Source organism: Schistocerca gregaria, chromosome 2 (genome assembly GCF_023897955.1).
Source record: "Schistocerca gregaria isolate iqSchGreg1 chromosome 2, iqSchGreg1.2, whole genome shotgun sequence".
NCBI lineage: Eukaryota > Metazoa > Arthropoda > Insecta > Orthoptera > Acrididae > Schistocerca > Schistocerca gregaria.
Window position 1 is genome coordinate 563,906,794 of NC_064921.1, and position 13,732 is coordinate 563,920,525.

Consider the following 13,732-nt stretch of genomic DNA (forward strand, 5'->3'; position numbering starts at 1 on the left):
ATGACGACAGGTGTTCCCTTCGGCCGTGCGCTGTGCATATATATGGGGTGAGTCACCTAATGTTACCGCTGGATATATTTCGTAAACCACATCAAATACTGACGAATCGATTCCACAGACCGAACGTGAGGGGAGGGGCTAGTGTAATTGGTTAATACACACCATAAAAAAATGCACAGAAGTATGTTTTTAACACAAACCTAAGTTTTTTTAAATGGAACTCCGTTAGTTTTGTTAGCACATCTGAACATATAAACAAATACGTAACCAGTGCCTTTTGTTGCATTGTAAAATGTTAATTACATCCGGAGATATTGTAACCTATAGTTGACATTTGAGTACCATTCCTCCGCTCTTCGACCGTGTGTATCAGAGAGCACCGAATTACGTAGGGATCCAAAGGGAACGGTGATGGACCTTAGGTACAGAAGAGACTGGAACAGCACATTCCGTCCACATGCTAAAACTTTTTTATTGGTCTTTTTCGTTGACGCACATGTACATTACCATGAGGGGTGAGGTACACGTGAGGTACACTTCAGATATATTACGTCCCGTCTTATACTACACCACCCTTTCGTTTTTTTTTTTTTCATCTTTGCCGTTTATTCGAACTTTCGAGCCCTTCCTAGGGTGTGTATGTCGTCCTTAACGTAAGTTAGTTAAAGTTAGATTAAATAGTGTGTAAGCTTAGATCTCAGGGCGGGGACTACTCAAGAGGAAGTCGTTATCAGGAGAAAGAAAACAGGCGTTCTACGGATCGGAGCGTGGAATGTCAGGTCCCTTAATCGGGCAGGTAGGTTAGAAAATTTAATAAGGGAAATGGATAGGTTAAAGTTAGATATAGTGGGAATTAGTGAAGTTCGGTGGCAGGAGGAACAAGACTTCTGGTCAGGTGACTACAGGGTTATAAACACAAAATCAAATAGGGGTAATGCAGGAGTAGGTTTAATAATGAATAGGAAAATAGGAATGCGGGTAAGCTACTACAAACAGCATAGTGAACGCATTATTGTGGCCAAGATAGATACGAAGCCCACACCTACTACAGTAGTACAAGTTTATATGCCAACTAGCTCTGCAGATGATGAAGAAATTGAAGAAATGTACGATGAAATAAAAGAAATTATTCAGATAGTGAAGGGAGACGAAAATTTAATAGTAATGGGTGACTGGAATTCGAGTGTAGGAAAAGGGAGAGAAGGAAACATAGTAGGTGAATATGGATTGGGGCTAAGAAATGAAAGAGGAAGCCCCCTAGTAGAATTTTGCACAGAGCACAACTTAATCATAGCTAACACTTGGTTTAAGAATCATGAAAGAAGGTTATATACGTGGAAGAACCCTGGAGATACTAAAAGGTATCAGATAGATTATATAATGGTAAGACAGAGATTTAGGAACCAGGTTTTAAGTTGTAAGACATTTCCAGAGGCAGATGTGAACTCTGACCACAATCTATTGGTTATGACCTGTAGATTAAAACTGAAGAAACTGCAAAAAGGTGGGAAATTAAGGAGATGGGACCTGGATAAACTGAAAGAACCAGAGGTTGTACAGAGTTTCAGAGAGAGCATAAGGGAACAATTGACAGGAATAGGGGAAAGAAACACAGTAGAAGAAGAATGGGTAGCTCTGAGGGATGTAGTAGTGAAGGCAGCAGAGGATAAAGTAGGTACAAAGACGAGGGCTGCTAGAAATCCTTGGGTAACAGAAGAAATATTGAATTTAATTGATGAAAGGAGAAAATATAAAAATGCAGTAAATGAAGCAGGCAAAAAGGAATACAAACGTCTCAAAAATGAGATCGACAGGAAGTGCAAAATGGCTAAACAGGGATGGCTAGAGGACAAATGTAAGGATGTAGAAGCTTATCTCACTAGGGGTAAGATAGATACTGCCTACAGGAAAATTAAAGAGACCTTTGGAGAGAAGAGAACCACGTGTATGAATATCAAGAGCTCAGATGGCAGCCCAGTTCTAAGCAAAGAAGGGAAGGCAGAAAGGTGGAAGGAGTATATAGAAGGTTTATACAAGGGCGATGTACTTGAGGACAATATTATGGAAATAGAAGAGGATGTAGATGAAGATGAAATGGGAGATACGATACTGCGTGAAGAGTTTGGCAGAGCACTGAAAGACCTAAGTCGAAACAAGGCCCCCGGAGTAGACAGCATTCCATTACAACTACTGACGGCCTTGGGAGAGCCAGTCATGACAAAACTCTACCAGCTGGTGAGCAAGATGTATGAGACAGGCGAAATACCCTCAGACTTCAAGAAGAATATAATAATTCCAATCCCAAAGAAAGCAGGTGCTGACAGATGTGAAAATTACCGAACTATCAGTTTAATAAGCCACGGCTGCAAAATACTAACGCGAATTCTTTACAGACGAATGGAAAAACTGGTAGATGCAGACCTCGGGGAGGATCAGTTTGGATTCCGTCGAAATGTTGGAACACGTGAGGCAATACTGACCTTACGACTTATCTTAGAAGAAAGATTAAGAAAAGGCAAACCTACGTTTCTAGCATTTGTAGACTTAGAGAAAGCTTTTGACAATGTTGACTGGAATACTCTTTTTCAAATTCTAAAGGTGGCAGGGGTAAAATACAGGGAGCGAAAGGCTATTTATAATTTGTACAGAAACCAGATGGCAGTAATAAGAGTCGAGGGGCATGAAAGGGAAGCAGTGGTTGGGAAAGGAGTGAGACAGGGTTGTAGCCTCTCCCCGATGTTATTCAATCTGTATATTGAGCAAGCAGTAAAGGAAACAAAAGAAAAATTTGGAGTAGGTATTAAAAGTCATGGAGACGAAGTAAAAACTTTGAGGTTCGCCGATGACATTGTAATTCTGTCAGAGACGGCAAAGGACTTGGAAGAGCAGTTGAACGGAATGGACAGTGTCTTGAAAGGAGGATATAAGATGAACATTAACAAAAGCAAAACGAGGATAATGGAATGTAGTCAAATTAAATCGGGTGATGCTGAGGGAATTAGATTAGGAAATGAGACACTTAAAGTAGTAAAGGAGTTTTGCTATTTAGGAAGTAAAATAACTGATGATGGTCGAAGTAGAGAGGATATAAAATGTAGACTGGTAATGGCAAGGAAAGCGTTTCTGAAGAAGAGAAATTTGTTAACATCGAATATAGACTTATGTATCAGGAAGTCGTTTCTGAAAGTATTTGTTTGGAGTGTAGCCATGTATGGAAGTGAAACATGGACGATAACTAGTTTGGACAAGAAGAGAATAGAAGCTTTCGAAATGTGGTGCTACAGAAGAATACTGAAGATAAGGTGGATAGATCACGTAACTAATGAGGAGGTATTGAATAGGATTGGGGAGAAGAGAAGTTTGTGGCACAACTTGACTAGAAGAAGGGATCGGTTGGTAGGACATGTTTTGAGGCATCAAGGGATCACAAATGTAGCATTGGATGGCAGCGTGGAGGGTAAAAATCGTAGAGGGAGACCGAGAGATGAGTACACTAAGCAGATTCAGAAGGATGTAGGTTGCAGTAGGTACTGGGAGATGAAGCAGCTTGCACAGGATAGAGTAGCATGGAGAGCTGCATCAAACCAGTCTCAGGACTGAGGACAACAACAACAACAAGCTTAGAGACCGATGACCTCAGCAGTGTGGTCCCATAAGACATTACTACAAATTTCTACACTAAGGGCAAGAGATTGCCCAGAACCTCTTGTAGGCCGAATGACGGTAACTCCTTATATAAGAAGCCTTCAGCTGAAAATGCTGATGACTTTTAATCGAAGTTTAAACAGAGCTGGGTCTTAAACCGAAATCAAGACGTATTGATTACCATTCAGTAGCGCAATTTCTGGATCACGTCTTCATTCACTTAATTGTTATACAAAAAAGTTAATAGTTTTTCCATTGTTATCTTCGTCTTAAGTCGGTTCAGCGTGATTGTACATAACTCCTATGTGTATAGGATATTCACAGTTACCAAATAATTTATTTTGATATTCAGAATTCTATTCTACATATACTTACAGCAGAATTACTTATATTCGAAGCGGGTACGTTTTGAATTAATATACTAAAATGTTTCTACTGCGATCAGCTGCCACAAACATGTCCGAATATGAAATTTTGTAATATTGAAATCGGTCGAGTGAAATGCCGTCAGTAAAACAACTGAATGGATGACCCATGCCGAGAGGAGTGGCCGCGCGGTTAGAGGCGCCATGCCACTGATTGCGCGACCTCTCCCTTGGGCATGGTGTGTTTGTGTGTTGTTCTTAGCACAAGTTATTTTAAGTTAGTTCATGTAGTGTGTAAGTCTAGGACCGATGACCTCAGCAATTTGGTCCCTTAGGAATTCAGAAACATTTAAACATTTGATAACCCATGAACGGTATATTATTGAAATACAGCTGAACACCCCTAAGGTTCTGTCCATGATGATGAATTACACTATGATTAACTGTAACAGCTTTTCGCTAGAGTGAGGGTAAAAAGAGTTTTTTCTCTTTCAATTGTAACACAGAAAATCTAGTTTCAGCACGTCTCTTATACTACAGTATTTCATAATCTACCTTCAAACATTGATTTTTGCCAGAATTAATTTATTGTGTATCGGTTACTCCAAATATGATTGCCGAAGAATTGTTTGGACACGAGACACTGCTCTGTGGCCAAGATCACACTATGTCCCTCTACCTTCAAAGTGCCACAACTGCGATTCGAGACTGCTCCTGGTTTTTCTGATTTCAAGTAAATTTCCTTGGTTATTCTGTAGTTCTCTGGCTTGCCAGGAACATCGTGTTTCAGACGAGAAAGTAATCATTTCAAGCAAAAATTTCGTATTTTTGCAGCAAATAGTTGAGAGATGGAATGAAAATCTTGCCTGTTCCTCGGACAATACATTTGGCCACTGAGTGAGTGGAGTGATGAAGCAAGTGGTTGAAAATAATTTTGCCTTTTGCTTCAGACTTTTAACACTGCCTTTATATCGCAAACCAGGAGCAAGAGAAGAAGAGAGGCAGCTGCAACTGCTTTCAACAAATTAATTTCTGTTTATTGAACTGATTGCTTTCAACAACTTCTGCGAGACCAGAAGCAACGAAAAACCTCTTGGTGTCCACCACTTCCAATCCAGTGCGTGGGATGCAGTTATTAAGACAATGCCACACCTCAAGGTGAATGTAGGGCTGGGTGCGGTCACGCATAAAATTTAAATCTTTGGGATCTTCGTAAAGTTGAGGATACAAACAATTTGGCAGCAGGTCCAGGTATGACATTTTTGTCACAGATCCCTCCACAAAGAAGAATGGTCCATAAACTTCGTGAATAGAAAAGGCACGAAACGCATTCAATTTTGGCGAGTCTCTTTCATGTTCGGCGACACCGGTATTTTGTGACCCTTATATCTCACGTTAAAGTGGTTAACTCTACACGATAGATGAAACGTTAATTCCTGTGAAAAGATGATCCGTTCTGAAAAAGTGTCCTCTCTCATATCCTGGAGATGTGAAATGCAAAATTCGTACCTTGTATTATTGTCGCCTGCACGTAATTGCTGCAGTAACTGCAACTTGCAAGGCTTCATGTGCAGGCGCCGTTCCGGAACGCACTACAGTGTTGTTTGAGGAAGTTAAAGTTCCTGGCTGCCCGCCTTGTGAACTTCTGAGGCTCAGTGTGAATGCATTTCGGATGCGGTCGACATTTTAATCAGACGTGGGTGTCCGACTACTGCTCTTCCCTTTGCATGTATAACCAACTTCAAGAATTTAGTATGCGTATAAATATGTTCGTGCAGAGTCGGCTTCTTGCTGAATCTACGACAGAATGCCCGTTGCACTTGATCAATGAACTGACTTCCCGCAACTTCCGACACATAAAATGATTTCTCTTGCAGTGCAGTCGCCATGTTGCTACGAAACATAAGCACGTTTGTGCTAAACTTTGAACCTTCCTCTATCCAGTGACATGCGCTATGTGTTTCTGTCTTTTATAGTTCGTTAACGGCTCTTTCAAATATCATCTGCTGTAAAGAGTAAACGTAAAAATTACATAATAATTGTCCTCGCTGTAACCAAGCAAAGGCTGCTTTTATTTTCTCTTTCTCTCCTTTTGACTCTTCTTTATTTGTTTAGAGACCTTACGTAACAAAGAAAAGCAGTTCATTTACCGCTAACGACTCAATTCGGAAGTCTGTACTCACTCACGTACGACGCAAAGCGCAGATTTTTTGTTGTACTGCACTTTTCAATACCCCACCGGGGACGGCGAGACCGGTAAATGAAATTATAAACATTACCCCAAAGTAAACATATAACTGTCTAACCAAAAAAAAAAAAAATCCGACCACACGAGAGCTTAGAAACCCAGAGCCTCAAGCGCTTTAGTCGTGTACGCAGGCCCGTCCACGCGTGGCGAGTTACGTCATCTACTGACGTCACGTGTTCAATATTTGCCGTCAAATTTTCGTGTGTTTCCCGACATTTTCGACATTAGCGGCCCCATGTGCCTTACGTTAAATTACTTACCCTGGCGTCATCTATATCGCTTCGGGGTTTTTTGACTGCCAATATTGGCCCTGCGCCTCACTCCTAATTTTGAAATAATCTAATTTTCATTTCATTTCGAAAATTCAAAACTAATTTGGAAAGCAATGAACGTAAATCACACATGCAACAAAATGTGCAACTACCGAAAAGTTTTCAACAACAACAAGCAACGGAAAACGGAAAATAATATCGGAAAAGAGTTTCAGCATACTTTTTCTCTCGATTGTCTAGGATACCTTTTATGAAGAGCATCAGCACTGTCCGGTTTCGATAGTGGCCATGGTGCTAACACCGGCAAAACTATAATTTTCAGAAACAGCACTAGACGCTTGCATGCACAATATTTTCTGGCAATCTTCTGAAGAGTAGGGAAGTCTTGACGGCTCGTTTTCCAGTAAGAAGCCACATTTCCTACCTCAGTTTTGATTTAAACGTGTTTGCAACTCATCTATTTGAGCAAGACTATCATCGACATCTGGACAGAAAGCAAGCGTCTTTATTTTTGCCTGGTAGTGGAGTTTTTGTGGAATTTGATGAAAGAATTCCCTTTCCGTGGCTCTTACGTTTCTCTTTCACCACAGTATTTTTTTCCTGATTGGAAAAGTTACAAAGTTCTTTAATACATCACTTTGCAAATTCACGCCAATGTGTGCCCTAATCTGAATACGGACGTTTACTGAAAATAAAACAAAATGTTCTATTTTTGAAGGCATTTGATCTATTTCATTCAATTTTAGAGATTTGCCAAGATCACTCACGAATTCGATCACGCAATTTTACTAAGTATTCTCATACATCCGGCTATTCTCTAAGGGAAGGAACATCGACCTATGAGTCTTATACTCGATTCTGTAGTCGACCATAGTTTCGATTGAAAGTCAGCAGTTCCTCTTGGAACTGGATACTGGGGAGCTATTAACATAGCAATAAATAAATTATACGTCTTATCTCTGCCTCTTATCTTCAGATATCATCTTCAAATAACGAAATGGTGGTCAGAGAAAAGTTGATACCCCATGGTACCTCTGACAATTAACGTTTCCTCAAAGTACAATTCGAGGTGTTAATTTAAAAGCCCTATTTCAGAGGGTTCTATGTTCGGGGGTGCCTGATCCAAATGCTGTAATACTGTCATCTTCCGTTGCAACAGAAGGTGCAGTGTAGGTGATTTCCCCAGTTCTGATTCCTTGGATGCGTGTTTGGAGACCTTTAAAAACCCTCATGCCTTAAAACGTATAACGTATAAGAATTACAGTCATAGAATAGCATACATACTGTCGGAAGAGAAACTGGCTCTTTCATCAGCGTGATATCAATTGCTTCAACTCGAGCCACTTCTTCCTTCTCAGAGAGTTTTTCGCATGAAGTCGATTATTTGCTTTCTACCGATTCTAGAATAGTCAGCCGTGTATTCCATCGAGTATCTTTGAATTGTTCCTGTGATATATCAAGAGCAGTAAGAATGACACTTTTCTTTGCGTGAGTGACGAGTTGTTACGCTGCAGTCAAAGTACCTTGAAACTATGGATAATTGACGCATATATATTCCGCATTAAAAGCATTTCGTAGTACTGTATTTAGCATATGGCGGTAACAATTCAACGAATAATAATTGCGCAGTGCATCAACAGTGTTGGCACCTTGATTAGCGATAAAATGCCTGTCTTTCAAAATGAGTCGTGGATACCAAGAGACAGAAATCGTCTCGACAATTCCCTTCGAATTTTATCACCCGCTTTTGGTTCATCTGGAGACTTGAAGTAGTGGGGCAACAAGGACGTCAGTGCATTTAGTTATTAGTGCGAGTTGCCTACATCAGGGGAAGGTATGTACTCAGCGGTAAACCTATTCGTCTACTTTGATTGACAGGTACTTAACCCATTGTTCTCCTTTGATTGAAAGATACTTAACATATTGTTCTGCTAAAAGGATCCTTCCTTTTGACTGATAGGCGCTAAACCTATTGCTTTCCCATCTCCTCCTCCCCTCCCCCTTCGGGAAACCATACCCTTTGCTGCTACAGGTACACCTTCAGGTCTGACTTATTGCGAAGCCTCTCTCACTGTTATCAGTTTCATTCACTACTTAATTAAGTTGTCCAATTAATTAACCTCCCCCCTCTGCTAAACCCCATCCACTCCCACCTTCCCTCCCGGATATTGGAGTGAAAAAGATTCTGTTGATCGATTGTTTGGACGCAATTGGATTGTAGTATATGGAATATTTCTTAAACAATTTAGAAATTTTTTGGAATGTTGTTTATTTAAACAATTTAGGGGATACAAGGCAGTGTATGGAATATATGGAAACTGGAGAGAAAGGATCTCATAACAGGAAATCCAAGGTTACTTTGATTATCTATAAAAAATCAGTTGGTGGAGTTGGATTTCTGTTGCTCATCATTCTCTGCTGTTTGGAAACATATAGATCTTGTAAGAAGCAATTACATTGGGCAAACATGTTGCATAACCTAATGTTCGGCATTGTACTCTAGGTGTCTTAACGTAATGCGTGAGCCTTTGGTGGCACTTAACCTATGGTTCCGTTATGTGGATCTCCATGTCACACCCATTTACCGCCTTTGATACCAAATTAAGTAATTAGTTATGTCCTCCCACTATTTTATGGTACACTCTTCGAATTTCACATGATTTTGAACGCCATTTTTGGCGCATTCCTATTTGTCAGTCACCCCCTTAAACTACTATACTGCATTTTACATAAACATTATGCAAATTAACCTATTGTTCTGCACTGAAACTGCTGTTCTGCTCCATGTAGCCCACTCACACACACCCTCCCCTTAACTAATGTACCACTAACAACATGTTGGTATAAAAAATTTATGCAAATTAAATATATCGGTATTCTTCACATGTATAGGGTAGTTTTTCTTAATTCGCAACATCCTATTGGTCGGTGAAATCTATGGAATATAGTTTAAACAAAATATCGCTAGTAAAAACACATCCAGCCACCCAAGGACTGATGATGACACTCGAGCATGGGTGCATCGGTGAGCCCTGTGAAGTGGCGATGCAGATGTCAGATGCCAAGCGATATACAAGTGTCCATTTGGGACCCAAAAGCATGAGGCAGTGGCATCCCTTTTTATAACTGACACCTGAGAAATGCCTGTCAAAATATATGTTCACCTAGGCACTGCTGCTGGCGCGATGACGCATAGCTGCAGTTCGGGTCCAGTGCTGAGAGATGTTCCAATGCTTCCCAGATTAGCCCAGGGTGTATTGTTCCTAGCGATCCTAACTGGACAGCCCATTTGTCACAGAATGTAGCTCTCAAACTGCTGATGCTGCAGCTGTGGGACCACCACCTGCCATGAATTTCTGCGGTCGAGACTATCAGCAGCAAAATTATTTTCAACAGATTGCTACATTGCACTGACAGTAAAACCCAACAAAAGTTGTTACAGATCATCAAACTCATACAAGACTCACAAGAATATTGGGAGTCAGGAACACATTTACTAGTGTTATTACAATTAAATATTACGATTGCTGCTGCAGTCTATGACCGATCGATGTGCAGGTAATGTATCCTCTTGACGGCAGTAGTTACAGAATGTATGTCAGAATCTATAGCGCGCTTAATTTTCCACTTAAAAATCTCTCTCGTAACCTCGTGGTTATCACTGTGCTAAATCTGTATATCCCACAAATTAGGACACACAGTCATTTTCTCTGGTCATGCTACAACATAAGCCATAGTAACATCACACTGCAATACATACACATATTACACAAACAGTTTAGCTGTACAGCGCCCAGAAATATTGTGATATGCCTACACTAACACTGACTATATGTTTTGATTCTCCTCAGTCCTAGGAAATTATCTGACAAAGTCTTCGGATCAGCGCTTCTGGAAGGCGCTGCATCCTGCTGACATTCTCTTAAACAAGTGCTATGAAAGACAGGCTTTTGGCACTATGCGATAATTAATACCATACCGGGGGACATAATGCTTGGAAAGACATCATGGATGCATGTTGGTGTACTGTAATTAACATTACTATCGATAGAACAACCAGTAAATGCGAGGGTACAGTTTGGGGTGCCGAAAAGGGAAATATATTGTTACAGCTATATTGCCCGTCCCGTTTGTGTACTATAGCAGGTCCAATTCAATACTGGCATTGCTGTAGTGTGCAGCAGTTTATGAGATGAATCTATCAGCACTTACGTTTGGATATACTTTTCAGTGCACTGAAATCACGATTCTGTAAGTCCAATCTATCCTTCCATTACGACTAGACATACATAATTTTGTTTTTTGTTTTTACACGAACAGTACTTTGATTACTTCTAACAAATGTATGTCTGTACATAAGACATGATACCTTTACGCTTAAGCAGCAGCATTTGCACTGACAATGAAACCTTGCAAAGTGGCCTACAGATCGTCAAATATGGAAAGACTCTTACTCAACTATACTGCTCTGTTACTGAGGACAGGAGTTTGACTATTAGAGCGTGAAACCGATCTCCAACCCAGAAATATACCACCACATACCTTGTCAATGTAGTTAACATACAGTTCGTATCCTATGTAATACAAAAATCGCCCCTTCTACAACATACGTATAGCTATCGACCACCAGATGATCGTACATGTACTGCGAAGACAGACAGTACCGTATATTCTCATCGCAGCACTAGATATTTTCCCGTAGCCGATGGTCACACGTCATCCCATCATGTAACCAGAGGGCCCTCAGTGGACTCAAGTCACTCTTAGAATTGTTCTACAAATTCAGGCTCGTTTCCTCTCATCACAAACACACTACTCTTTCTGATTAGGACCTGCTTGCTTGCTTTACTACACCCAGACTTTGGGAATAAAAAAACATGTATTTTCGCATGGTTTGCCATAACATTATACCATTTTCGCGGTACTTCTCGATATCAAGCACACAGCAGTATCCTACTGATCGTTCGCACAACATAATTCCAAATATATAGACTGCAAATTATTTTTCTAAGAACCCAAAACTTTTGCGAGGTGGAGAGTGCTGTAAAGCACTGAGTATCTAGAAACGTATGCTGTTTTTACGTGAGAACTCGCAAAAAATAGAGGAAACTGATATTTCCACTCAGGAATACCGATGTCAGTGATGTAATAGATTCCAAATCATCCCAATTATTTACGAAGTCAATTTAGGTGTTTCTTATGTCTAGAGAACCAGCATATGTGTCTTTCACCTGCTTGATGAACACACCACAATCGATGTTCCCTCAACTAAATAAAGGCGTGAAACGTGAGGAAGCAGTCAACCAAGAAATTTACCTGGGAGGGAATTATGGTAAAGTGCAAACACACGTCCATATTGAATCTTCTCACATTTCCACATGATCATTAAAGCTATACAACACAAACTAAGTATCGGTTAGCTATTCGGCTGTCTACAGGACAACACAGTTAATTCGTCTACATTCCTACACTGCAAAAGGCCTCTCCTATCAGACAGCTCGTACCATTCATGGGAAACGTGAATCATTTCCGCAACAGGTCACCAGCGCTGCCCTTCCAAGCACACATTGACAGAATCGTCCTAGGAAAAAAAAAAAAAAACGGCCTCATATATATTTTACCCCTGCACTTGCAACTAAATGTTACAATTGTGGTCTCAGTTAAACGAATTTCGATAATGCGCAAAGCATCAGAAATAAATACTACTGACAGCTGTGGCTGTGGAAATAGAATTATCGATACCATTCTTATGAGATGACATAGTCTATTCTTTACTGTCACAGTACTCCATGTTAAATCCAAACCTTCCTTACGACTGGACATAGTCATTTCCTTTGCACATGTCAGAATACAAACACATACTTTATGAGCCTGATGCTCAAGGCAAACCTACAAAGTACCGCTACTACTAAGTATAGTACTTCATCAATAACTGTTTGCTGTCGATATGAAATAATACTGGCTAAAAACTGATGATAGGCAGAGATGTCACATAAGTTTTCCAGGCGAGTGCTACCACCGTGTGTTTGAAAGAGAGGTATTCAAATGGTTCAAATGGCTCTGAGCAATATGGGACTTAACATCTGAGGTTATCAGGCCCCTAGAACTTAGAACTACTTAAACCTAACAACATAAGGACATCACACACATCCATGCCCGAGGCAGAATTCGAACCTGAGACTGTAGCAGTCGCGTGGTTCCAGATTGAAGCGCCTATAACTGCTAGGCACACCGGCCAGCTAAAAAAAGGTGTAACCGTCTTAAAAACCGCTATTCGTTAAAGAAATACGATCATATTTCCATCACAAGCAGTCTTGGTTCTACAGGTGGACACACGTGTCCATGTTAAAAGCTATATCGGCTTTATAGATCCACATATGGCATTACCTACAAATGATGTGCTTTTTCTCGACAGATTCTATGACACAGAATATTGACAGCGATCGCCGGAGTGTATATTATCAGACCAGCAGTGCAGTTGCACGTCGCCGACGGTGTACCCACATTATAAAATTACCGAATTTTGAAAGGGTTTCAGATAAGGAGTTTGGTATGAAACCGGTATTTGCAACTCCCTGACGCCACCGCCACTAGATATTTCTCCAGTATTTTTAATGCATTCTGTCTTGATGGCATGTCAGAGCTTCTGCGATATATCCACTAAGCTATAGGCGGTGACTGACTGAGAAGGATCACAGACAGTAGTAGATAGTGTGATGATTGAGGTTGTAGTAAATGTATACTAGCTTTTTAGTTCTCTAGTGCTCCGACTTCGGTAGGAATTATGTCTATGATTTGGAATTAAGACTTTCAATTCAACAACATACCTGCGTTGAATCCTATGGAGAAGTCTTTCAACGATTACAGCTACTAGTGAATAATATTTCTGGCACTCTCATATCTCGAAACGAGCCAGCTTTCTCTAACCTATCTGCTACAGTAAAATTTCAACATGGTTGTAGGTAGCCATTATGCATCTTGCAACTAACCCTCTGACTCTGCACTAGCATGCCTGCAGCTCTGCACATGTGATCGTTCCGCTGTTATGTCAGAACTGAGTAGAAGTTGGAGAAAGCTATATCTACCATCTTCTGCAACCTCTGTAGAAACAGGCGAAGCTGAGTTACTGCAATAGGATGATGTATTGACCATTCGAAGGAAACGAAACCTGCTTCTGCAACATGAGGTAGTATAAAAGACAT